Source organism: Crocuta crocuta, unplaced genomic scaffold, assembly GCF_008692635.1.
Source record: "Crocuta crocuta isolate KB4526 unplaced genomic scaffold, BGI_CrCroc_1.0 scaffold32, whole genome shotgun sequence".
In the NCBI taxonomy this organism is placed as follows: Eukaryota; Metazoa; Chordata; class Mammalia; order Carnivora; family Hyaenidae; genus Crocuta; species Crocuta crocuta.
Genome location: NW_027529424.1, coordinates 7325682 through 7350498, shown reverse-complemented (window position 1 = coordinate 7350498; position 24817 = coordinate 7325682). Strand labels below are relative to the sequence as shown.

Sequence of the window (24817 nt, the reverse complement as noted above, 5' to 3'; positions counted from 1 at the left end):
GGAGAGGAAGCAGCAGCGGCCTGCTCTCAAACCTTCCCGACCTTTCCGAAGGCAGCCACCTACTCAAGTGGGAGACCAGGTCACTAGATGGATGAGCACCCCCAGTTCTGGTGTTGGGCAAAGCCCGGCTCTGCAGGATGGCTTCTGTGGCGTTCGCCATATTCCGTTTCTACAATTTACCCCATCTCGGCTTATCAGAGCCTGTGATCTGGTCTTGTTTTCGTGTGCAAGCTATCAGTTCTCCATAGGTGTGTGTGTGCATGTGTGTGTCTGTGTGTGGTGTGCATTCGATGAATATGGGAATGTTTCTTTGGTCCAGAAGTTAAGAACTTGGAAACAAGCCCTTCCCTCCCCACGACAATGACCGTACAGCTGACCAGTCTCAAATGCTGGGGGGGCAGGCAAGTGGCCCAGTTTCTTATGGCTCCCAGCTGGGGCTTTTCAGTGGCTTAGGCAGCAGGCCAGCCCCACCAGCAGCCGTGCTCCCGCTCAGCAGGGCTGACCAGCCCTCCCTCACCTGCAAAGAGGGACATGGAGGCCCCCAAGCTGGCTGTCTCACAAATATTTGTGATTGAAAGTGAAACAGAGCCCTGAGCTTCGCCCCGGGGCCACACAACGCCCAAGGAGTCCGTGGGACCCACGCAGAAATTTTGCTCAGCGGCAGAGAAGAGTGAGGCCCCATAGAGCTCCCCGTAAGCAGAATCTTAACTATTTCACCTTGACTTCTGAAAACAATGGACTCCCATGGGGTGGCTGAGACGCATGGCCTTAGTGTATAAAAAGAGAACGTCTCATGGGGCGCCTGGGTGGCTTAGTTGGTTAAGCGTCCGACTTTCGCTTAGGTCATGATCTCGCGGTTCGTGGGTTCGAGCCCCGCGTCGGGCTCTGTGCTGACTGCCAGCTCAGAGCCTGGAGCCTGTTTCAGTCTGTGACTCCCTCTCTCTCTGACCCTCCCCTGCTCACGCTCTCTCTCTCTCTCTCCTAGAAATAAATAAAAACATTTAAAACACACACACACACAAAAGAGAACGTCTCCTCTTGATGTGTGCTTCAGAAAACTGCTATTACAAACTTCCCAGCAGACCTGGGAAAGAGGCTACATGGTGCCGAGGCCTCCATGATGGGAGTAATTCCCAAGAGCTGGAGGGAAGTCACCACTGAGTCAGGCTGGGAGCGGGCAGTCAAGCCCCTTATCCCGAGGAAAATCGCAGACATCAAAGGCGAGCTGCCTTTAGGGATCAGATCTCTGGCTGGGATCAAATCTGGAAGAGGCTCCAGCCCAGGTAGCCGAAACTTCTCATCTGTGCCATTATCTGATGGGAGCAGACAGGAGTGGGGCTGACTTCGCTCAGAATGACCAGGGGGCATCCCCCTCGCTCTGGGCACTTCGAATCCTGCTGAGTGTGCAGTCGGGGCTTTCTGCAAATAAGAATCCGAATGATGAGCAATGGCAGCCACTGTTTCTTGGTCACAAAGTGCGTTTCCTCTCCAGCCCCGGGTTTACATACACCACACGGAGGAAGGAAGCAGGGCTTTGGCCATTCCCCACCCCCCAGGCTTGTTTGCTCCAGAAGCATATGGTCGCCCACACCCGGGCGCAGGGCGAGCCCCAGCCGTCTCTCCTCCCGACTGGGAACTGCACCCTGGGCTCTGAGGCAGGGGAGGGTGGGGAGGGCAACCCCCTCCTCCCTCCCTGCCCCTCTTTCCGCAGTGGAGAGTAACAGGCGCGTGGGGTCTTGTGCCTTCTGGAAGATGCTTCCCAAACCGGCCTTCACGAGTCCCATGACGGCTCTTGGAGGGGCCCGGGGAGCCGGGGAGCCGCTGCCGGAGATCAGCGTGGAGGCCCGCGCGGGGCAGGGCCCTGCAGAGACGCCGGAGCCCGCCCTCTCTCCCCGGGGGTGGGGGGTCCCCTGTGACGTTCGCCAGCATCAGCCCCAGCACCCTGGCCGGCTGCTCGCCCGCGGCCACAGCGGACAGCGCTCGGAACGGAGGTGCTGTGAGAGCTGCCGGGTCCTTCTCCGTGGCACCTGCTCAGGTGATCGGGGGGCCTCTGGGCACACCCGCCAAGTGGGGTACCACTTTTGTGCAGGGTTTTGGAGGCCCGCGGGGGCTGCGGCGCCCCGATCCCAGCCCACGACCTGCCGGCGGGTCATCCGGGCCAAGTCCCTTCACCTCAGCCAGCCTCACCGTCTCTGACCGTGACCGTGACCGTGACAGTGTCCCAGAGGGGTGCGGGGACTGGAAGGCGGCCGCGTAATCTAGTCCTTAAAGCGGCGCTGGGCATTTAGTAAGCGCCCAGGCGTTAGCCGACGCCTTCCTCCTCATGCACTGCAGACACCCGCGGCCGTCTTCAGCCCTGAGCGCCGCTACCAGGGTGTTCCCGAGGCTGGAGCCCGGGATTCACCCGCATTCGCAGGAGAGAAAACCCTGAGCGGCAATGACCGTGGAAGGAGGGCCAGGACACCTGGGGACTTTCTCTGCCTCCCATTGTAATTTAATTTAATTATTTAATTTAATTGGATTTAATTGATAAATGTTTGTTTATTAAGTTTTGAGAGAGAGAGAAAGAGCGAGTGAGAGAGAGAGAGAGCAAGCGAGAGAATGAGCGGGGAAAGAGCAGAACGGAGACAGAGAACCCCAAGTTGATTTTAACTTTGTGCCCTTTTTCTTCATGCGCCCTCAAAACGTGACAACTTGGCATGCCAATTTCTTTTTTTAGAAGGGGACAAAGCACCCGGGTTACGTGTCTGATTCTTGATTCTGGCTCAGGTCACAGTTTGTGAGATCGAGCCCTGAGTTGGGCTCTGTGCTGATAATGCAGGGTCTGCTTGGGATTCTCTCTCTCTCTCCCTCTCTCAATGCCCCTCCCCGACTCTCTTTCAAAAGTGAGTAAATAAGATTAAAAAAAAAAAAACAAGGGGACAAAGGGGATTAAAATAAAATTATCGATAATTATTTCCTTTTCTAAGGAAATTTTTAATTTTTGTCAAGGTGATAGAAGTGCATATGTGAAAATTCAAACACTACAGCTAACTAAGGTTTAAGAAAAACGGCCATCCCGTGGCCTGGACTTTCCCTGCCCTCCATTCCTGTTTCTCAGAGGAAACGACTGACACTCTTTTCGCCGCTTCTTGTGATGGTTACTTTCGTGTCTCTGAAAAATGCAATTATATTGATTCTTCTTTCCTGATTTTTCACTTTTATGCATGGCAAACTTTTTACTGTCTTTAAGGTTGCCACATCCAGCAAATAAAAATACAGAATGCCCATGGAAGTGTGAATGTAAATTAAAAAAAGGGTGAGTAGTATAGGAGCATACGTATGTCCTGTGTAATACTTGGGACATACTGACACTAAATGGTTATTTGCTGTTATCTGAAATCCAAGTTGAGCTGGGTGTTCTGTACCAACCTATCAACCTTAGCTGTGGTAGATTACATTTCAACTTTTCCATAGCCAGCTGACCTCTCTGGCTACACCTCGCGGCTGTTTTCTCTGGGGGAGAATCCTGGGAACGTGCTCTTCCAATATATTTCTCCTTTGTTGCATCGACTCAAACCTCTGGTCTCATGGCCTTTTATCTTTACTCAGGGGCTTTGGGATGAGAAAGGCCAAGGCCAGTGTACATTTGTGGCCAGTGTCCCTTTGCTGGGGAATGACTACATCTTTCTCTTTTTCAAGTCACTCGGCATTCACTCCTTAGCCTTTCACCTCTGCGAGAAACGGCATAGAGTTCAAGACCAACAAACTGTGGCGTCTGAAATCCACCTTGATTCTAACCTGGCTCGAGACTGTTAGGCTAACAGCTCTTAATGACTTTGATTCCAATAGTGAATTCCATAAAGGCAAAACAAACAGACAAAACAAACCCCTTCAACTCCTGATTCTGCACGAACACCTCTCATTTATGCTTTAGGTGAAAATTTGTGAGTTAAATATGATTTTATTTTTTTCCTGGCATTTGCTTTCAGAACCAGGTTATGCCCTTTCCTGGTAGGAAGATCTTTCTTTCTTCCTTTTTTTATGTTTTTATTTATTTTTGAGAGAGAGAGAGAGAGAGAGACAGAGCATGAGCAGGGGGAGGCAGAGAGAGAAGGAGACACAGAATCTGAAGGAGGCTCCAGGCTCTGAGCTGTCTGCACAGAGCCCGATGCGGGGTTCGAACCCACAGACCACAAGACCATGACCTGAGCTGAAGTCGGACACTTAGCCCACTGAGCCCCCCAGGCGCCCCGTGATACGAAGATCTTAATTTTGTCCTGGAATATGTTGTCTGTTCGGATGTTTCCGCCATTGCTAATGCGCATGGGATGAATTTGGCTTAACTGCTCAGGGAGTTATAAGGGGAAGTATTTATAAGCTGCAAACATTAAGCGCTCAGTGATCACTTTTAAGAGTTTCTTGCTGCACAAAATGACTTCTCTCTGTTTTGGAGCACAGGAAATATGTACTTCGCTGAGTTCAGTGTGGGGTTACCTGCTGTTATGTTAGATTCTGCCTTCCTCCAAAGAACCACGTATGTTTACTGTGATTCCGAACAACAGAAGGTTCTATTACTTAAAAGTCAGGAAGTGTTCTTTTCTCCAACTCCCGTCCTTTGCTTCGCTCAGGTCCCCTGACTCTTTACTCCTCCTTATCTCTGCGTTTTCATGCATCTTAAGTGTGGAATGTCCTCACCACGCCTTCCCAGTGACCCAGTCCCTGGGGTCCTTCTAGACCCCGAGCAAGGGACACCTTCCAGAATGTGACTTCCATGGCCCCCCCCCAACCCCCCACCTGCTTTACTCCCCATCTTCCCTACACTCTGGCTGCCCTTGGGTTTAGTCTATTTCCATAGATTAGAGGGCCTGGAGACAGGTACGTCGTTTTAATGAGAATCTCAAATATTTGTTTCAGTCCTGGTATTAAGGCACAGCCCTGCCCCGATGACTACAGTCATAATCCCCACTTTATAGATGGGGAAACTGAGGCAGGTGTCAGGTGAGCTGCCGCAGGCCAGAATCAGCCTCCAAGCCGGGATTAGAGGTTGCAGATCCTGATTCTGTGTTGAAGCTGACATACCCCCGCCCCCCCCCTCCTTGTTCTAAATAAATGGCTCCTGAGTAAGGCCACAAACACGTCACCCTGGATGAGGCCCACGGTTTCCTTCTGTGCTGATAGTGGGAATCTGTGTTTAGTAAAGAGTCTTGGGGTCTCTTTCAGGTAGTTGGAGTCTTTTAGCTTTCTGCCAAACGAATCAATCAGAATTTCCTACTGCGCACCTTGACATCTGAGGCCGGAAGTATTAACCCTCTTAATCATATGCCATATTTTGTCACTTCATTGTGACTCGTTATTATGATTTCTGTCACCAACCGAGGAATCCCACAGCTTCAAGGTTCGTTGTGTCCCCTTTCTCTTTCTCTCTCTTAAACCTCATCCTAGGAAGAAGCTGCTGAGGGGGCCTGAAGTGGGTGACAGTATGTGATTGGCTCTCAGCCGCCATATGCATTTTCCATTTGCTCTGTTGGCATGCGCGCTGGCAAAGTGTTCTCGAGAACGTAAAACCCCACTGGCAAGCCCATGTTCTGTCCTTTTTGTTTGTTATCCCAGGAGGAAGCTGAACTTGAGCCTGCAGAGTTACAAGAGGTTTGAACGAAGGAATCAGACTGATCCTCAAAACACGGGTCTGGTGGGGAGGCTTGTCCACACAGTCACTCAGGAACCATTTATTTACAGTAAGGAGGGTGGAGGCCAGGGGATGCCGGCTTCAGCACAGAATCAGGTATCTGCCACTTCTAATCCCGGCTTGGAGGAGGCTGACGCTGGCCTGCGGCTGCTCCCTTAAAACCTGCCTCAGTTTCCCCATCTGTAAAGTGGGAATTATAACTGTAGTCACCAGGGCAGGGCTGTGCCTTAATTAGCTAATGATCGTAAAAGGCTTTGAAGAGGCTCTTAGAAGCCGCAGTTTAAGCGTTAAGTATTGTTATTAACTGGGCCACACCATCCGGCAGCCGGCCCTGGGGAGACCGACCACGGGTTAGGAGTCATCTCCTGACATTCACAGAGGCTGTGCTCTGAAGGACTGGGGCCCCGGGTGAGTGACACCTGATGGCCGCCGGTCAGACAGAGATCAGCCGAATCCACTGGGTCTCTCTTGAGAACAACAGCAAATGCTGCTGCTCGCCGGCAAGTGCAAGGGGCACCAGTGGGGAGAGAGGGGCCCGGCAGATGGCAGGGGACAGACAGGCAAGGCCACCTTGATGAGAGTCCACATCCATCAGTCAACAGATGCTTATGAAATCTTTTCCTTTGTGCTGCATACCAAGGGCGCTTGAAAGAGGAACGAGACACAGTTTCTGCCCTCAAGGAATTTACAGTCTGGTTTGATGTCACAGGCTCACATACCTACGGAAAAAAAAAGAAGGCAATTTTTAGAAGTAGAAAATTCCTGAGAGTGTTAAACTAAACAAAACAACAACCCCGAGGATTGTTTTGCAAATGTCCCGAACTCCGGAGAGCTCCCAGGAGTGGGGGTGGGGGGTGGGGGTTGGTACAGGCACCCATAACCAAAACTGAGCTATCACTGAGATGTTTCCCCCTTGCCTCTCTGTCACCTTGACGTGCAGTCCACGTAGAGAACTTCCTGCCATCGATGGGGTGGTTGACTTTGAATCTGAATGAGGCTCAAATTCGGGATCGGTAGCCACAGGTTTTCAGAAATTTGTACATAACTTTGTTTCTTATCATAAGAGTAGTATAGGGTTCGGGGCGCCTGGGTGGCTTAGTCGGTTAAGCGTCTGACTCTCGCTTAGGTCATGATCTCATGGTTCGTGGGTTCGAGCCTCATGTCGGGCCCTGTGCTGACTGCCAGCTCAGAGCCTGGAGCCTGTTTCAGTCTGTGACTCCCTCTCTCTCTGACCCTCCCCTGCTCACGCTGTCTCTCTCTCTCTCTCCTAGGAATAAATAAAACATTAAAAAAAAAAAAAGAGTAGTATAGGGTTCTTCTAGAAATTTTAGAAAATACAGGGAAAAACAATGAACGTCACCCGTAACTTGTATCCTCTGGTGGAATCATGGTCGAGATTTGGACATATCGCCTCTCAGTTTGTTCTCTTCCCATTGGGTGGTAAGTGTTGAGTGTTAAGTACTAAGTAGTAGTAAGGAGTGCTCCTCCTGGCCTCAGCTTCAGCCGAGCGCTGGTCTTGTGGCCTGTGGTTCCCCTTCCACAGGGGCCCCGAAGAGTGGCCAGCTCCCTGAGGTCCCGTGTGCCCCACTGTGCTGCCTTTCTCTCTATTCCTGGGGTGGGGGGACCCCCCACAATTTTTTATTGTGGTAAAATACATGTAACAGAAAATTTACCATCTTAACCATTCATAAGTGTACAGGTCAGTGGTATTAAAGACATTTATAGTGTTGTGCGGCCATCAGCACCATCCGTCTCCAGAACCCCTTTCATATGTCTCTCTCCACCCCTTTGTCCCTTGAGTGCTGATTCTCTGGGACCTTCTGTCTCCTCTTTTACCCAGAGAACATTCCCCTACAGCTGCACCTTGCTGGCCCAGGAGGATGCCCCCCAGGGAAAGAGTGCTGCTTATGGCCAATATTGCTTGTCCATCCCTGCTCCCTTCCCAGAGCCTGGAACGTTCCTGGGATGGGCTTTCAGGCAGCCATGGCCCCATTCTCTGGAGCTGGTCCTGGAAACGAAGCCCGATCTGCCCTCCTTTCTCCTGGCGTACGTTTTCAACACCAGCCAGGCCAACGCACTCACATTGCCTTACCTCCTACTGCCATTTTACTGCCCCCAATTCTGTCCACCTGGCTCAGAATTCTTTTGTCTCATCTTTTCTATTTCTCTTCCTTCCTGTCCCTGTCCTGTTGAGCTGGCGCCGCCCGGCCCCCTCGCTGTAATCTTTGCCTTTCTTGAACACTTAACTCTGACGCATTCATATCTGTACAAATTCTGACCTACTTATCCGAGGGCCCAGTCTACGGCAGGCGATCAGGTACGTGCTTTCATATAACTCTTAATGGTGGGTTTTTTTTCCTTCTGGGGAATTACACCGATTGTTAGTTAAGAATCAGTTCTTATAAAGAAATGTGTCGACAGAAGTCGTGTACATGCACCAACCTGACTTATTCCTTTAGTGGAGATTTATTTCTACCAAGCGTGCTTGTTCCAGTGAGTCTTACAGACTGGAAACCCGCTGAAGGCAAGGACCCCCTCTCCTTTCTATCACCTTGGTGCTCCCACTCAGTGTTCCATGCGTTAACTTCTTTCTCCCCAAATCCTATGAGGCAGATAGTTGGGTTATCTCATTTCATAGAAGCTTGTCAAGGTCATACAGGTATTAGGGGATAGAGCCAGCACTTGACCCAGGTCCAGGACCCCACAGCCTTGGTCACTACTGACGTTGGAATCCAAAGCGTCACCTTAGCCCTGCCCCATCATGGTTGGGATGAGGCCACCGGGACCCCAAGAAATGAGTGGCTGTTCCAAGCGTCACTGGGAGTGCTTGACTCCTACTCTGATCATTTCGATGATAGAGAAATCCATTTGGCTTGCCCCATACGGGGACCCGGCCCTGGGTCTGTGTGACTCTCTGCGGCGTAGCATGGGGTCACCACCACCAAGTGTGCTGCCCCGAGTCCCCAGTCTAATTACTTTTAGTCATTGCTCTGTGTTCCAAGTATTCTCTTTAAGGTGAGGTGGTGTAACAAATAATGACCTCTCTTTTCAGCTTAATGATATGATCCTTTAATCCATTATCTTTAATGATAGACAGTCATATAGAGACAGGACGGCACCAAAGAATAGAGAACATTGGCTCTTTAGGCTTTTCTTTCCTTCGAGTGACCCTGCAAAAAGCCGAAGCCCTGGAGAGCAGGGAGGGATGCGTCTTCAGGGAGAGCATGTCTGGAAGTCCTGCCGACTCAACAGGAGTCCAGCTGACAGTGACCTTCCTTTCTGGCTCTTTCCCTTCTCTCTTGGGCGTTGCAGGACCCGAGCTAGAATACGCTGTTTACGAAGGTCGACACTATTAACGAAATGACAAGACCCTTCCAGGCACCACCTTTCTGGCTTGGGCGTCGGGTGGGGACAGCTTAGTCATGTGCCAGTAGAGGACTGGGTGGTCCCCGGGTCAGTCTCCAGTGTGTTTTTTTCCCCCATTCTGCTTCCTTCTCTGTAGGAAGGCAAACAAATGACTTGGAAGGGAAGAATGGGCCTTATGTCCTCGGGCATGGCCCGCCTCATCTGGTAGAGATAGTGATCCTTGTTTTTTTCTGGGCCTTCCACGCATACATGCTTCTCCCCGCCTCACTGTGTATTAGCACACGGATAATGCCTTGTCACTTCATGAGTTCATTCCTTTCATTCCTGAAGTTCTTCTCGGTCCTGGTCCTTCCCTTCCCTCTGGCCAGAGTCAGTTTGGACCCTTGACAGAGAGAACCTAGCCCCCTTCTGTTCGTTAGTCTTCCTCAAGGAATAGAAATTCCTTCCTACACTCATAAAAAAGAGGCCAGATAGGTAATTTGGGCCCAGTCTCTCCGGCCAGTGCAAACTGGTTTCCCACCCGCGTTTCTTAGGGAATTCGCATGGCCCGCTCCCTAGGTCCCTGCGCCTTCACTGAAATATCAACTGTCATTTTGTTGAGTGTCTAGTGTGTTCCAGGCACTGTGCACCGAGTTCTACGTATTCCTTCATTTCAGCTTCCGCATTGTTTGGACATTCGTTGATCACGAGCTCAGGCGCAGGGAGACTAAGGAATTCGCTCAACATCCCACCTTCAGCAAAACAACACCGGGCCCCCAGACCAAGACTTCTGGCTTCAGAGCCGGGCCTCCCACCGTGCCGTGCCTCCGTGACAATGTGTGGCTGGGTTGGTGGCATCTGTGCCTTCTTCTAATTTGTGGCGGGCCCTGAGTTCTGCGAGCCAGGGCTCCACATCTGTGTCTCCTAGGAGGGGGCGGAAAGTGCTGGCCCGGCCACAGTCCCACCTCTGTTTGTTCAGTGTCTTGATTTCAGACAAATTGGCCAAGGTCAGGTCTTGACTCTGGCCTTCCTACACTCGCAGAGAGGAGAGAACCCCTGACATTTATGAGCTTGGATGTATGAGTATGAGGGTCAGGGCTTTTTCAAAGAATTTGTGGGAGGTTGACTTGAACCCACTATCCTTTTCAGAGGCTTTGGCTGTGATAACTTTTTCAAGGTCGCCAGATGGTCTGGACAGTCAGGATGACACTCCCTCAGAGGCTTCTGGAGAATTTCTCTCTCTCTTTTTAATTTTTTTAATGTTTATTTATTTTAGACAGAGACGGATTGGGAGCAGAGGAGGGGCAAAGAGAGAGAAGGAGACACAGAATTTGAAGCAGGCTCCAGGCTCCGAGCTGTCAGCACAGAGCCCGACGTGGGGCTCGAACCCACAAACCGAGAGATCATGACCTGAGCTGGAGTTGGACACTTAACTGACTGAGCCACCTAGGTGCCCCAGGAGGCTTTCTCTCTTGAGGATACAATGAGAATCCTGGATTGGAAGGGGCTTCAGGTGTCCCCAGTCTATTATGCCCATTTTACGGATGAGAAAACTAAGAGCCAAAGCAGCTAAATGACTTGCTCAAATCCATAAGGGTAATGCCTTGGAAAGACAGGGGAGCCTCGTGGACACCCAGAGGACTGTCCCTCTCTGCTGCTTCCCGGGGCTCACTTTGCCCATTTTTTTCCTTCAACTGCTTACCACTTAAAGATTATTTAATAAAACGTTAACCCTATTTTTGGTAGTGAAGTCAACCCCAAAGTCTTAGAAATAATAAAAAGAACACACACACACACAAAACCCTGAAACAACACCTTCACCCTGGTGAGCAGCTAAGACGCACAAGCACAGGGACGGAGCAGCAGTCTGCTCTTCCTGCTGCTTTTTGGAAAACAAAATTAATTCTCCATCTCTGTAAACTTGAAATGGCCACTTGCGTGCAAACCAGATATACTTTCTCACATTTATAAAAGGGGGGACAGAGAAGAGATAAGAGGCAGAACCCCCCGGGCAATATGAATAAAGCCTTACTAACCAGAATTTTTAGCTGACCAGCAGCCACCGCACCCCCACCCCCACCCCGCACTGGTCTGATAACAAAGCTTTTACTGTCATTGGCATACTTTATAACAGATGATGATTGCTCTGCCATTCGTTTAATTTTATTTAAAAAAATCTGATTTCAGGATGGAGCTCTATTTGCTCGGGCTTCTCAAGCCACTTCGTGCTGCCTCTTCTGAGCCACATGTGCACGTTGAGCTGGGACATGTGAAACACTGTGCACTATTTCAGATAGTCTGCATTTCGTCTCCGGTTCAGGACACTCGGGCTTGAGCTGAGTCCTGACTCCGACTCACAGTTCAGAGTCATCTTCCGAAGGAAGTGCGATGTCCAGGGGAAGGTGTGTTGTGCCCTGACCTTCTTTACCAAGTAGATTATTATTATTTTTAAGTGTTTATATATTTTTGAGAGAGTGAGTGAGAGAGCGCAGGGGAGGGACAGAGAGAAAGGGAGACACAGAATCTGAAGCAGCCTCCATGATGCCAGCCCAGAGCCTGATGCGGGGCTCGAACCCACAAACTGTGAGATCACGACCTGAGCCAAAGTCGGACGCTTAAATGACTGAGCCACCCAGGCACCTCTCCACCAAGTATATTCTTAAAGGCAAACTCACGTAAAAAGGAACCCAGAGGGAGATTCAAAGGGCAAATCTTAACAGAAGCAAGGCTGGAAGAGTGTTCTGCTTTCTGGATTGAAGGACATGGGTGAAGGTGGAGGCTGTGTATATAAAGCGCTTCACATGGTTTTTCACACAACAGGCCAACTTTTGCCCTGATGTTCCACGTTCTTCTGGAACCTTCATTAGCAAGTGAAGCATTGTGGGCTTCATAAAAGACCAGGTCCGCCCGGATTGGAAACAAGGTGACAGCCCCTTTTGCTTTAACTTGGAGATGTGTCCACCACGAGTCAAAAGTCAACCTCAAATGCTTTCTTTTGAGACAGATAAAGGCATGACAGACAGGCTCATGAGTTTCCCAGAGACATTTCCTAAGGTACAGTCTCTCTAGAAATGGTCAACTCTGGGGGCGCCTAGGTGGCTCGGTTGGTTAAGCGTCCGACTTCGGCTCGGGTGATGATCTCGTAGTTCACGAGTCAGAGCCCTGCGTCGGGCTCTGTGCTGACAGCTCAGAGCCTGGAGCCTGCTTTGGATTCTGTCTCTCTCTCTCTCTTTCTCTCTAGCCCCTCCCTCTCTCTCAAAAATAAATGAATATTTACAAAAAAGGAAGAAATGGTCAACTCTCGGAGAGCTGACCTAAGGCTTGGCTGGGTTTGGCTTAGATTTGGAAAGATCTATGTAATAGTGGTTGAACTGTATTCTTTCGAGAATGTTCCTGCTCTGTTAGTTGCTGGGATCATCGAAGAAATCTGGAAAGATGTAATAAGTAATCTATGATTACAGCTGTCCTTTAAATGTTTTTAATATGTATATTTTTAAAATTTTATTTTTAAGTCCACTCTACATCCAGTGTGGGGTCTCAAACCTGCAACCTGGAGATGAAGAATTGCATGCTTCACCAACTGAACTGCCCAGGAGTCCCCGTCCTTTAATTTTTATCTGCCAATTTAGAAACTCGACACTCCAGCTCACCTGAAGATGTGTTGGGTTTGAGTTCATCATCTCCTCCTTCGGGTGTAAATTATATGCGTTGTTGTGGAGGAAGGGAAGACTGGAGAAGGGAGATTGTTACATTGCCCAGCACGGGAGAAAGCACATCCTGAGAGAACCAGTCAGTTCTCCTCCATTAGACTTTGTCTCCAGGTCTCTTGTAGCACTGAATTCTCTTCTTGACCTGGGATACATACACATTTGACCAAATGGGGCAATGAGTCAGGTACTGGCTGATAACACGTGGCTAAGTTACAAAGCAAATAGTGCCTATCTTGGGATCTAAATGGAACAACCTGATTCTTCCTTGAAACTTTTTTTTTTCTTTCAAGTTTTTATTTAAATTCTAGTTAGTTAGCATACATGGTAAAATTGGTTTCAGGTGTAGAATTTAGTGATTCATCACTTACATACAACACCCAGGCCTCATCCCAACAAGGGCCCTCTTTAATGCCCATCCCCCATCTCCCTCCATCAACCCTCAGTTTGTTCTGGATCTTTAAGAGTCTCTTATGGTTTGTTTCCCTCTCTCCTCCCTGCCGCATATGTTCATCTGATTTGTTTCTTAAATTCCATATATGAGTGAAATCATATAGTATTTGTCTTTCTCTGACTCATCTTGCTTAGTGTAATATACTCTAGCTTCATCCACATTGTTGCCAATGGCAAGATTTCATTCTTTTTCATGGCTGAGTAATATTCCTTTATATATATATACATACATATATATATATATCCTGCATCTTCTTTATCCATTCATCAGTGGATGGACATTTGACCTCTTTCCGTAGTTTACCTATTGTTGATAATGCTGCTATAAATGTTGGGGTGTATAACCCCTTTAAATCTGTATATTTGTATCTGTTGGGTAAATACCTACTAGTGCAATTGCTGGGTCGTAGGGTAGTTCTATTTTCAGTTTTTTGAGGACCCTGCACAGTGTTTTCCAGAGTGGCTGCACAAGTTTGCATTCTTACCAACAGTGTAAGAGGGTTCCCCTTTCTCCATAATCTCGCCAACATCTGTTGTTTCCTGTGTTGTTAATTTTAGCCATTGTGACAGGTGTGAGGGGGTGTCTCATCGTGGTTTTGATTTGTATTTCTCTGATAATGAATAACGTTGAACATCGTTTCATGTATCTGTTAGTCATCTGTATGTCTTCTTCGGGAAAATGTCTGTTCTTGTCTTCTGCCCTATTCTTCACTGGATTATTAAGTTTTTGAGTATTGAGTTTTCCTTGTTTTTTTTTTTTTAATGTTTTATCTATTTCTTAGAAAGAGAGAGCGTGAACAGGGGAGGGTAAGAGAAAGAGGGAGATACAGAATCTGAAACAGGCTCCAGGCTCCGAGCTGGCTGTCAGCACAGAGCCCGACACGGGGCTCGAACCCAGGAACTGAGAGATCATTACCTGAGCCGAAGTCAGATGCTTAACTGACTGAGCCACCCAGGTGCCCCGAGTATTGAGTTTTCATCGAACCTTTGGACTATGAAAACAACTTATAGGACAACGAAGCTAAGCCAAGCCAAATGTATAGTTCAACATGCAAATTTTTGATCACCTATTTATTTCCAATGTGCCAGAGACACAAAGCAAGCTTTACAATAGATTTAGAATAGATTGAAACGCAGATGGTTTGGCCCATCAAAAGCTTGGGATTATTTATTTATTTATCTATGTGTTTTATTTACTTCCAAAGACATGGTTGTTTTGGCCGTCAGTAGACTAGGCTGTAGGATCACAACACCTGACGTCAGTGTTCTTCCTTCGCAGGGATAATCGCTACTGAGTGGGAAATTGCCACGTTTGAAATTACTGCCGGGAAAAAAAAAGGTTGGTAGAGGTCCACACTTGAGACTCTTCCATTTTATGTCCTTCTCAAAGCTTGTTCATTTATATGGAGAAAAGTTCTTTAGTGAAACATTCAAAATAACAAACATCAATTAGAGGCTGTGCTCGTGAGATGCCTTTCATCTTCGGGCCTGGGAGCGCTCCACAAACACTCATTAAGTCCTTCCAAATGCTGCTGCCAGCGAGGTACTCGAACCTTCCTTCCCGCTGAGCAGGAAGTGCTGGTGTCAGGAGATAGTTCTCTGTGTGGGGTGCAGTCATGGTTTCGAATGCATAGTTCCCAAGCCAGGATAGAGCAGTGGGTCTACGCATTTAGGCAAACTGAGTACCGATTGAGCCAGAACTCCTTAGCGTAATCAAGACTGGCATATTAGCAATAACCAAACCCTTCTCTGGGTGAGACGTGCCATACTTTCTAAGCTGTATTCCAATTTTTCATCAAATGAATGGACTTCATGGCCTGTTTTCTCTTAATTGTACGCTCCCTGCCATATACCTCACGGAAAGACACATACTCAGCTCCCTTTCTGCAAAGATATCAGTGACTTTGGAATCCAACCTCTGTAAACACTGGCATCCTCAGAATGAAGGCAAATGTCTCCATAACAAACCTTCCTTGGTCCTTGTGCTTCATGTTGCTTTCACTTAGAAACTTCTGGCAGTGTATCTGGATGACAGTTTGGTGGGTTGGTTGATTTGTGCCCCATGTTGATGCCTCTCCCAGTTGGAATTTCTTCCTGGTTCCCACCTTTTGGAGAACACGTTGGATCGACACTGCCGGGAAGGAGTGGATCCGAATGAGCTACTGAGGCAGAATTCCCGTGGCTTGCCGAGGCTGTGAGGAGCGGGGTCACCCAGAGGTCAGAAAGAGCCTCGGGCGGAACGAACGAACTGTATTTCCTTATTTTGGTGAATGGTACCGTGAGCCACCCTGCTACCCGAACTAGGGCCTGGCAGTTGCCCATAATTCCTCCTCGTTCACCTCTAATTGGTCATAAAATCCTGTTGCTATTACCTGAAGAACGATCCCCGTGGCATGAGTTCAAACCCTCATCGGTTTGGTTTTGTTTTTAACCTGGATTTTTCCAACAGTGTTCTAACAGGCCTCTTTGTCTCTCATCTCAGTCCACACGTCAATTACCTCCACGCTGCTGCCAGGGTGAGTTTTCTGCAGCCCAGATAGGACTACATCTGTCCCCTGTCAAACTTCCCCTGGCTCCCCATCGTCTTCCAGATAGTACCCAGGGTCACAGGAGGCCACGGCGCGGGGTGTCCTCGGGCCCGAGTCAGCGTGCTCAGTGCCAACCGTCACCACTTGGCCTGCAGGCCGCATTCCAGCCCTTCCAGCTCTTTCTCACCGTCTGGGGGCTTTGCAGGCCCCTCTGCCTGTTTCGGATGTCACCTGCTCCAGAAAACCTTCCTGAAAACGGTCCCTTCCACCCAGACCTGGATGAAGACCCCTTTTATCTGCCCCCAGAAGCACCCTGTGCTTATCTGTGTCAAAGCACTTATCAAACTCAGTCACTGTGTCCTTGATTCCTCTATAGACAGCGAGCTCTTTGGCAAAGAATGTCTTTTGTCCCTAAAGCCTCACATATGGCAAGGAATATAATATTGGTGGCTAAAAGTTTGCAAAATTAGTGAATTAAGAATTTAGAATTGGGGCGCCTGGGTGGCTTAGTCGGTTAAGCGCCCGACTTTCGCTCAGGTCATGATCTCGCGGTTCGTGGGTTCCGGCCCCGCGTCTGGCCCTGTGCTGACTGCCAGCTCAGAGCCTGGAGCCTCTTTCAGTCTGTGACTCCCTCTCTCTCTGACCCTCCCCTGTTCACGCTGTCTCTCTCTCTTCTAGAAATAAATAAAACATTTAAAAAAAAAAAAAGAATTTAAAATTATATTTCTTTGTAGAAAAACATTCAGAAAATTTTCTGGGGGTNGTTCACGCTGTCTCTCTCTCTTCTAGAAATAAATAAAACATTAAAAAAAAAAAAAGAATTTAGAATTATATTTCTTTGTAGAAAAACATTCAGAAAATTTTCTGGGGGCGCCTGGGTAGTTAAGTATCCAACTTCAGCTGAGGTCATGATTTTGCCGTCTGCGAGTTCGAGCCCCACGTCGGGCTCTGTGCTCACAGAGCCCGCTTTGGACCCTCTGTTCTCCGCCCTCTCGGCTCCTCCCTTGCTTGTGCTCTCTTTTTCAAAAATCAATCAACATAAAAAAAAAAAAGAAATTCTTCTAATGTTGTGTTTTGCTGACTGCTCTGTGGCACGTATATTTGTATTTCGTTCAGCAATCACAAACATGTTCCCAAGAGTTGCGATCCCAACTTCCGTTTGTGGGACCCTTGAAAGGCAAGGTTTCATTTTCACCTAGAATCAGTATCCACAGACATTGTAGAAGAGAAGAACGATTTATAAAGGATCCAGTAGACTTTTTCAAGAAGGAGAAAAAATACCCTCCTTTGCACTTGGGATCAGCATTATTCGAACTGCTTCCTCTCTCTTTTGATTGAAATGATTCTCCTTTCAATCCCCTCTTCGTGTGTTGCTAAGTGTGCCTGGTTTGTATCGCCAATATCTCAGAAAGAACTCACTCAAATCCATCTTGCCTCTTTTCTTCCTCTGCTTAATGGGCAGAATGGTGGGTTCTCCCTGCTCCCTGTCAGGGCTGAAACACAGAGGAAAATGCTCCCTTAGCCTGTACCTTGCTGCTAGTCAGTGCTCTGGGTAATATTTCTGTGGTCACCAACCGAGATTTCAAAGTGGTGAAAAGGACTCCAGAGGCAAATGCTATGAGAGAGCCAAGGACAGTATTAAATACGTGCATGGTATGCACGATCTTTTATGGAAAAAATGTTTGATGGTATTTGCGTGTTATCTAGGGCTGTTTTAGTAGGTAGTGAATGGCTAGCCATTCTATCCATGTCTCCATGTTTTCCGGCCTGCCCCAGCCTCAAGAAGTTTGCCTTTCTTTGCAGTGTTCTGCATGAAGAACATTCTCTAAGAAGGTAATTCAAGCATCACTTGCTCATGTTTCCATAATCATGAGACCAGCTAGGTCATGTGTACAGAATATATGCATTTTCTATGATACATCATTCAGCCCAAGTCCTTAATACGCAGCTGTGGGACAGCTACTGGGTTTGCCTTCAAAGTTCCTACAAGCAAGAGAACACTTGGGTACCTGACTTTGGCTCCGGTCACGATCTCACGGTTTGTGAGTTCAAGCCCTGCATCGGGCTCGTTGCTGTCAGCATGGAGCCTGCTTTGGATCCTCTGTCTCCCTCTCTCTCTGCCCCTCCCCCGCTGGCACACTCTCTGTAAAACAAAACAAAAAACAAAAAAACATTAAAAAATATAAAATGGACACAGAATGAAACACAAATGTTTATTTGGCTAAAATGCAAATTCTCTTCTATATTACACAAAAGAACATATAGGGGTTTTGAAGAAACTAAAGAAGACACATGTATGAGTTTATATCTTACATAATTGAAAATATTAGAGTTTATTCCATTTGATTTGGGATTTTGGCTTAATAGTCTTGTTAGAACTTTCCATTTATCATGGTTTCCTTCAACAAGCTGATATTATACCTATAAAAGGAAAGAAAGTACCCAGGAGATCAAACAAATCTACCTCCCAGCTTCAATTTTGTAAATTTTGAACTATTTCAGACAGGCTTATTTTATTTTAAGATTAAAAAAATTTTTTAATTAATCTCTATACCCAAAGTGAGGCTCAAACTCACAACTCCGAGATCGAGAGTCGCATGCTCTACCAACTGAGCCAGCCAGGCTCCCCAGGCTTATTTTATCTTTAAAGTTTCAGCTAATTACCTCAAATGTTTTAGCTTATACATACAGAAAGAAAAAAAAATGAATCTAGATGATCGTTGAGTAACATGATCAAGAACATGTGTCTGTTTATTTTGTGCTCATCACATGCTCGCGGGCTAAGTGAGGGACGTGTCAGCTCCAACCTCACAACACCCAGAAGCCAGGGACTGGGGAGGTACAGCATTTGCCCCAGGCTGCCAGCTTCTAGTGAAGGCAAGACGCACGCCCAGGCCTCACTTGCTGAGCGCATGCCTTTACCACTGGGCTCCCTGGGGACTGAGAAGAATGTCCATCAAAACCGGCCCCATCCTGGTGCCAACCAGAGGGTGGAGATACTGAGAAATGAGTGGCCGGAGATACAGGGCAGCTCCTTAGCCTTCCAGCACTATACCTGCAGCCCAGGCTCCTGGCTCCCTGTTTGGGTGGAAAAATCCATTCCATGTCCCTAGTGTTGGGGTTTTGTTGTGGACGTGCCCTTACGCATCTCAGAACCATGGAAATACTGCACAGTGCACACTGCGGGGGGTGGTAAGTAAGCTGAAGCAATGCCGGTCTGTGGCACTCACTGCAGTGTTCGAGATGAGGCTTGAAGTTTTCTACCAAGTCTCTGTTGTAAAGCCAACATCATAAAAGCTCTTCGTTCTCCCAAGAAGTATCATTAAAGGCAGTGTAGACACTCAGCTGTGCCGTCCTACATGGAAGACAGGGTCTGCATGTGGCCCCTGAGTGCTTGAAATGTGGCTGGTCTGAACTGGCCTGTGCTCTCAGTGTAAAATACAGCCAGGGTTTGGACTTAGAACACCGAAAAGAATGTAAAAGAGCTCATTAATGACTTCTACGTCGATTGCATGTGGAAATGATAATACTTAATATAACTGGGTTAAATAAAATATATTATTAAAATTAATCTCACCTGCTTCTTTTTTCCTTTCATTTTTTAAATGTGGCTCTTAGAAATTTTTGTTTTATTTATTTAGAAAATGTTAAATTTTGTATGTGGCTAGTAATATATCTACCAGACAGCACTGCTCTGGAAGTGTACTCTGTGGGTTTGAATTCCATCTCTGTCCCTCCCAGGCTAGATGGCTTTGGGCCAGTTATTTAATTCCTCCGTGCCTCAGTTTCCTTATTTAAAAAACAGGGGGAGGGGCTCAGTCAGTTAAGTATCTGACTTCAGTTCAGGGCATAATCTCACGGTTCGTGGGTTCAAGCCCTGAGTCAGGCTCTGGGCTGACAGCTTGGAGCCTGGGGCCCGCTTCAGATTCTGTGTCTCCCTCTCTCTGCCCCTCCCCCACTCATGTTCTGTGTCTCTCTCTCTCTCTGTGTCTCTGTCTCTCTCTCAAAAATAAATAAACATTAAAAACAAATAAAAAAAACCAAGGAGAATAATAGGCATGCCATAAGGTCTAAATGAGTCAACATATTTGCAAGATACTCAGGAGTCAAAGGGCTCATGATAAATACCACACATATATATATATTTTTGAAGTAAACTTGGTGTTTTTAATTTTTAAATTAAAAAAAATTTTTTAACATTTAATTATTGTTGAGGGACAGAGTACGAGCAGGGGAGGGGCAGAGACACACACACACACACACACACACACACACACACACACACACACAGATTCCAAAGCAGGCTCCAGGCTCTGAGCTGTTAGCACAGAGCCTGAAGCGGGGCTTGAACCCATGAACTGTGAGATCATGACCTGAGCTGAAGTCAGATGCTCAACTGACTGAGCCACCCGGGTGCCCCTATATTTTTAATAAATTAAGTAGAGTCATTTTTAGGGGAGGAAATGATTGCTTTCAAGGCATACTAGATTTTTGCCAGGGGCAAAAATTTTTCCAGGAATTTTATGTCCGACAGTCACTTTCATACCTCACAGCTGGGCAAATCTATAAAAAAGGGAAGAATTGTTACTAGCAAGTAAGCCTGGTGTCCTTCTCAAAGTAGAATCCACTTCTGGCTAACCTAGACTGACTTGAGGGGGTGAGATGAATTATTGGTCAAGAGTAAGACAATGCATGTAATTAGTTAACTTAAAAGTTCCATATCCGGGGCGCCTGGGTGGCTCAGTCAGTTAAGCGTCCAACTTGATCTTGGCTCAGGTCATGATCTCATAGTTCATGAGATCCACATCCAGCTCCTCACTGACAGCGTGAAGCTTGCTTGGGATTCTCTCTCTCTCTGCCCCTCACCAGATTGCTGTCTATCTTCTCTCAAAAAATAAATAAAAATAAACTTAAAAAGTCCATACCTATATTTAAAATAATTAAGCAGCTGAAGGCTTGGGTGTATGTGGGGGTCGTTTACTTTGTATTGGGAAATCGTTCAGAGATTGGAACCTAAGAGCCAGCGCATTGCTGTGACAACACTGAGCTGTATGCTTGTCAGAATTTTCTTCTGGAGAAAGGATTAGCAGAGGATCATGAACTTGAGTCTCTAGGAGTCTGGGAACCCAGCTCAAAGCAGCCTTAGCAAACAGGGACTCTCCCTGAAGCCTCGTGTTTTCTCTTAACATTCTGTACAGCCTACTCCTTAAAATGCCCATGTTTATTTTAATATGAAAATGGAATATTAAGCTACTCATCTTCAAGTAAAATTTGTACTCTAGCGAATTATCCATGAACGTGCGACAGCCGATATTTATCTGCCAAGCATCTATTCTAGGCTGTGGGGTATTGCAGTGACCAAGGCAGAATTCTTGTTCTGATAGGGATGGCATTCTACTACAAAGTAGAGGCGATCAATGCACCATGCAGGTAAGGGGATTTCAGGATGACACAAGAGAGAGTGATTTGATAGACGTTTGGGAGCAAGGGTTGGGGTTGGTATGGAAAGGACAAACAGCGGACTCTCTGAGGAGGTGTTACGTGAACTAAGATCTGGGTGTCGAGAAGGGGTCACGTGGAAGTGTGTCTGGGGGAAGAGTATTTCAGGCAGAGGGTCAGCAAGTGCAAAGATCCTGCAGGCTGGTAGGCTGGGGTGCTTGCGCTTGATGTTTATTTGTTCGTCGAACTCTTTCTACTTCAGGCCAGCAAGGCACAGTGAGAGGGTGGGAGATGGGGGTGGAGACGGGAGAGTAGGCTGATCACAGACGGTTTCGTAGGCCAAGGATGTTTGGGTTTTTATTCTCAGGGCCATGGGGATTGACACGGGCGACTGACAAAAGCTGATAGATGTTAAGTTTCCTTTGGCTGTTGTGAAGACAGTGGCGGCAAAGTGAAGAAGCAAGTTCAGTCACAGGGCTCTGTAGGCTCTGTGCTGATGGCAGAAAGCCTGAGGTGAAGCTCGAACTCACAAACCTGTGAGATCACGATCTGAGCCGAAGTGAGACGCTTAACCAACCGAAACACAGGCGCTCGGCTATTTCTTTTTAACAAATGTATAAAGAAACATTTTGTTATTTAAACGGAGTATAGAACTACTTTATATAGAACCATAGACCATTATTAGGATCATATCACTAAGCATTTGTTTGTTCATCAAACTCAGTCCGCTAGCTTCTTTCAGGTGTATAGGAAGTGTTCAGTATATGCTCGTCCAGTAGACTAATGAGTGAGCTGTGTTGGTCAAACGGTTTCGTTTGGAGAAGGTCTTTGCCCGAAAATATTAGAAAATATAAAACTGTAAGAGAGCAATACAAAGGCAAAAGCAGAAAATGACACAAATATATGTAAAATATACATCAAACAAACTGAAATTTTTTTAAACAAATCATTCACATTCAGGAAGTGCAAATTATGAAATGATGAGTTCTAGAAGAACTCTTAGAACAGACAAGGTAGAAATGTGGGTGATTTGCTCGCTTTTCCCTAAATTCTTCCTTGAGGAGTTAGAAGTTTCAGGAGCTGCTGCTGCTGCTTCTTGTTCTTTTAAAGTTTATTTATTTATCTTGAGAAAGAGGGAGCACAGGCAGGGAGAGAGAGGAAGGGGGAGAGAGAGAGAGAGAGAGAGAGAATCCCAAGCAGGCTCTGGAGCTGACAGGGAGGAGCCTGACGTGGGGCTTGAACTCACAAATTGTGAGATCATGACCTGAGCCAAAATCAAGAGTCAGACACTCAACCAACTGAGTCCCCCAGGCTCCTCTTAGGAGCTTTTTGGGTAAACATCCAGTTCACATGACTTTAATTTCTGATTTGGCAACTGATCCAAGAATTGGGTTGGGTAGTCTTATCACGAACTTTTCTCTTCAGACAGGCATGTCTCTTGCCTCACGGAACTCTTCTGTTGATCAGAGATGTAAGTCTTCCCTCCATTCATTTATCTTCGGTTTCCACTCTCCTCATGCTGCACCCAGCTCTCTGCTTTTGCCTTGTGATTACCAGTACTTTAGTGGTCAGTGGCCATGCAGTTTTCATGGGTGCCCAAATGCAGTAATAATACCACTTGAAATGTGCAGAGCGCCCTATCTCTGAGGAGATCAAAGTGCTTTTACAGACAGTATCTTGCTAATCTTCTATACATGGTCATAGAGTAAATAGGACGCAGCTATTATTATCCCTATTTTACACATGAGGAAATGGGGCTTCAAGAAGGCTAAATGATTGGCTTCATTTTACAAGTACACAGTGGGCTAGGAATAGAGTCATGGTATTTTCAGTTCCATTGTTAGGCTCTTGTGTCTTTCTAGGTGGATAGTCTTTTTTGGTCAAGCTATGTAGAGACGCAGGGATGTCAGAATTTGCCCTGCCTTCCCCCCCTCCCCTTAGGTTTATACTGCATTTTTTGTAGTGTTTGGCCTGTTGCCGTAGGTGGTGTTTATTTTTCAGGAGAGTTGTTTATAGGATGGGCTTGGACTTGAATACTGTTGAGATTTGAGTGAGTTGCAAGTCAGAGGAGAGCAAATGGCTAAAGGCTACTTTGGGGTTTGGGAGATCTCAGAGAAAAGAGATCTCCCTAATCAGGAAGTGATTCAGTCGAAAGGCAGGGATGGATGGAATAGTGTCTGTGGTTCCTCATATCTTTGTGCCACTTGGATTGGTAGTGGTACTTTGGGAGGGTGGGTGTGGATTTCAATGGGTGAAAACTCACATGGCTGAGATATTTAATGGAAACCTGTGTTCCTCGGATTTCTGTTGGTAGTTGGCTGTAGTTTTTATTTTATCTTATTTTTATTTTTATTTAGTGTTTTTCTTTTGAGAGAAAGAGCGAGCAAGCAGCGGAGGGGCAGAGAGAGAGGCAGACAGGGGATCCAAAGCAGGCTCCACGCTCACAGCAGAGAGCCGGATGCAGAGCTTGAATTTACGAACCATGAGATTATGACCTGAGCCGAAGTCCAACGCTGAACCGACTGAGCCACCCTGGCTCCCCAGTGGTGGGCTGTAGTTTATCCAACTACTATCTTGTTGACCATGGCTGCTAAATTATACTTTTGGAGAAATTCAGGGCCTCCTTTGGCAGGGGCCTTTTACACCAGTGTTTGGAGTCAAAGGAGCTTTATCTTGCAATGTTTTATTGGCTGTTCTGAAACTCCCTTGTGCAAGTATGATGAAGCCCAAGTATGTGCAGCGTAAGGTGTGGTCTTCATACAGTTGCCAAGCGAGACTTGCTTTTTCTTCCTTAAGGTTTGTTGAGACTTGGGCAATCATAATTTGGGTCTTTTCCAGACTGATCTACAATATACTCCCTAAATGTAGGCTCCTTGGGCTGTGGCGTGTCACTTGGGCCTCATGGACCTAACAACACATTAGAGACTGAGCCTTCTGTCTCAAGTTAACAGAGCGTAATAACACACCTCCAAAAGGTCCGTGCAGATGGTACCCATTGTCTGCTGCTCTTGGAACGGGGAAGCCAACTTTTCCAGACCTGGCACGAGCTGCTTGGAGGCTGCTGTTATAAATTTGGGTTTCTGTCAGCTGGATTTCCGATAACAAGGTTGATGATCTAGTCACATGGATAAAAAGTCCACATGCACTGGGGAGAACATGAGTGTATGGGTTGTCTGCGCCTTCCTCTGCACAAGGCCACCGATGGAAGGAAAAGCCACAGTGGCTCTGCCCCTGTCCTTGGAAAGTTGAGTTGCTTCCCAAACCTCCGTCCCCTCTTTCATAAAATAAGGATTCTTGTCTGACGTATGGAGCAGAAATGTGAGGATCAAGATGATATAGTGTGTGTGACAGTCCTTCCTCAGTTGGTAAAGTTCCGTGGAAATCACTGAAGCCACCCACAAAAAAGGCACAAAGATACCCAGGTAGTAGAGCTGTTGCAAAGAGGAAAGGAGATGCCTTTTGTAAGGCTCCTAGGATATTCCTTGACACATGGCCAGAAACAAAATGCAGTTGCCCTCCCCAGCCCCCACTCATTTCTACCCAACACTCTGATGTTATTCTTATTACCCGCATTTGCCCCACCTTTTGACCTATAAGAGAATTTGGAATTTGTAGTTGGGCCCCTATCTTGGGGCGTTCTTTATGTGAGTCCGGTTTCATTAGTTGCCCACATTGGA

General features: G+C 47.1%; 1 long non-coding RNA gene across 5 annotated transcripts; it reads left to right on the top strand.

Annotated features, from left to right (window-relative positions):
- The first annotated feature begins 1544 nt into the window (after positions 1–1544).
- LOC144227002 (uncharacterized) lies at positions 1545–16399 on the top strand. Of its 5 annotated transcripts, none has more exons than XR_013333815.1 (4): positions 7868–7985; positions 10290–10609; positions 11201–11415; positions 11834–16399. It is a non-coding gene; the product is annotated as an uncharacterized LOC144227002 (long non-coding RNA). The 5 variants fall into 5 exon arrangements; XR_013333817.1 differs by having other exon boundaries at positions 11201–11936; positions 14453–16399; XR_013333818.1 differs by having other exon boundaries at positions 11201–14512; positions 15255–16399.
- Positions 16400–24817: the final 8418 nt, after the last annotated feature.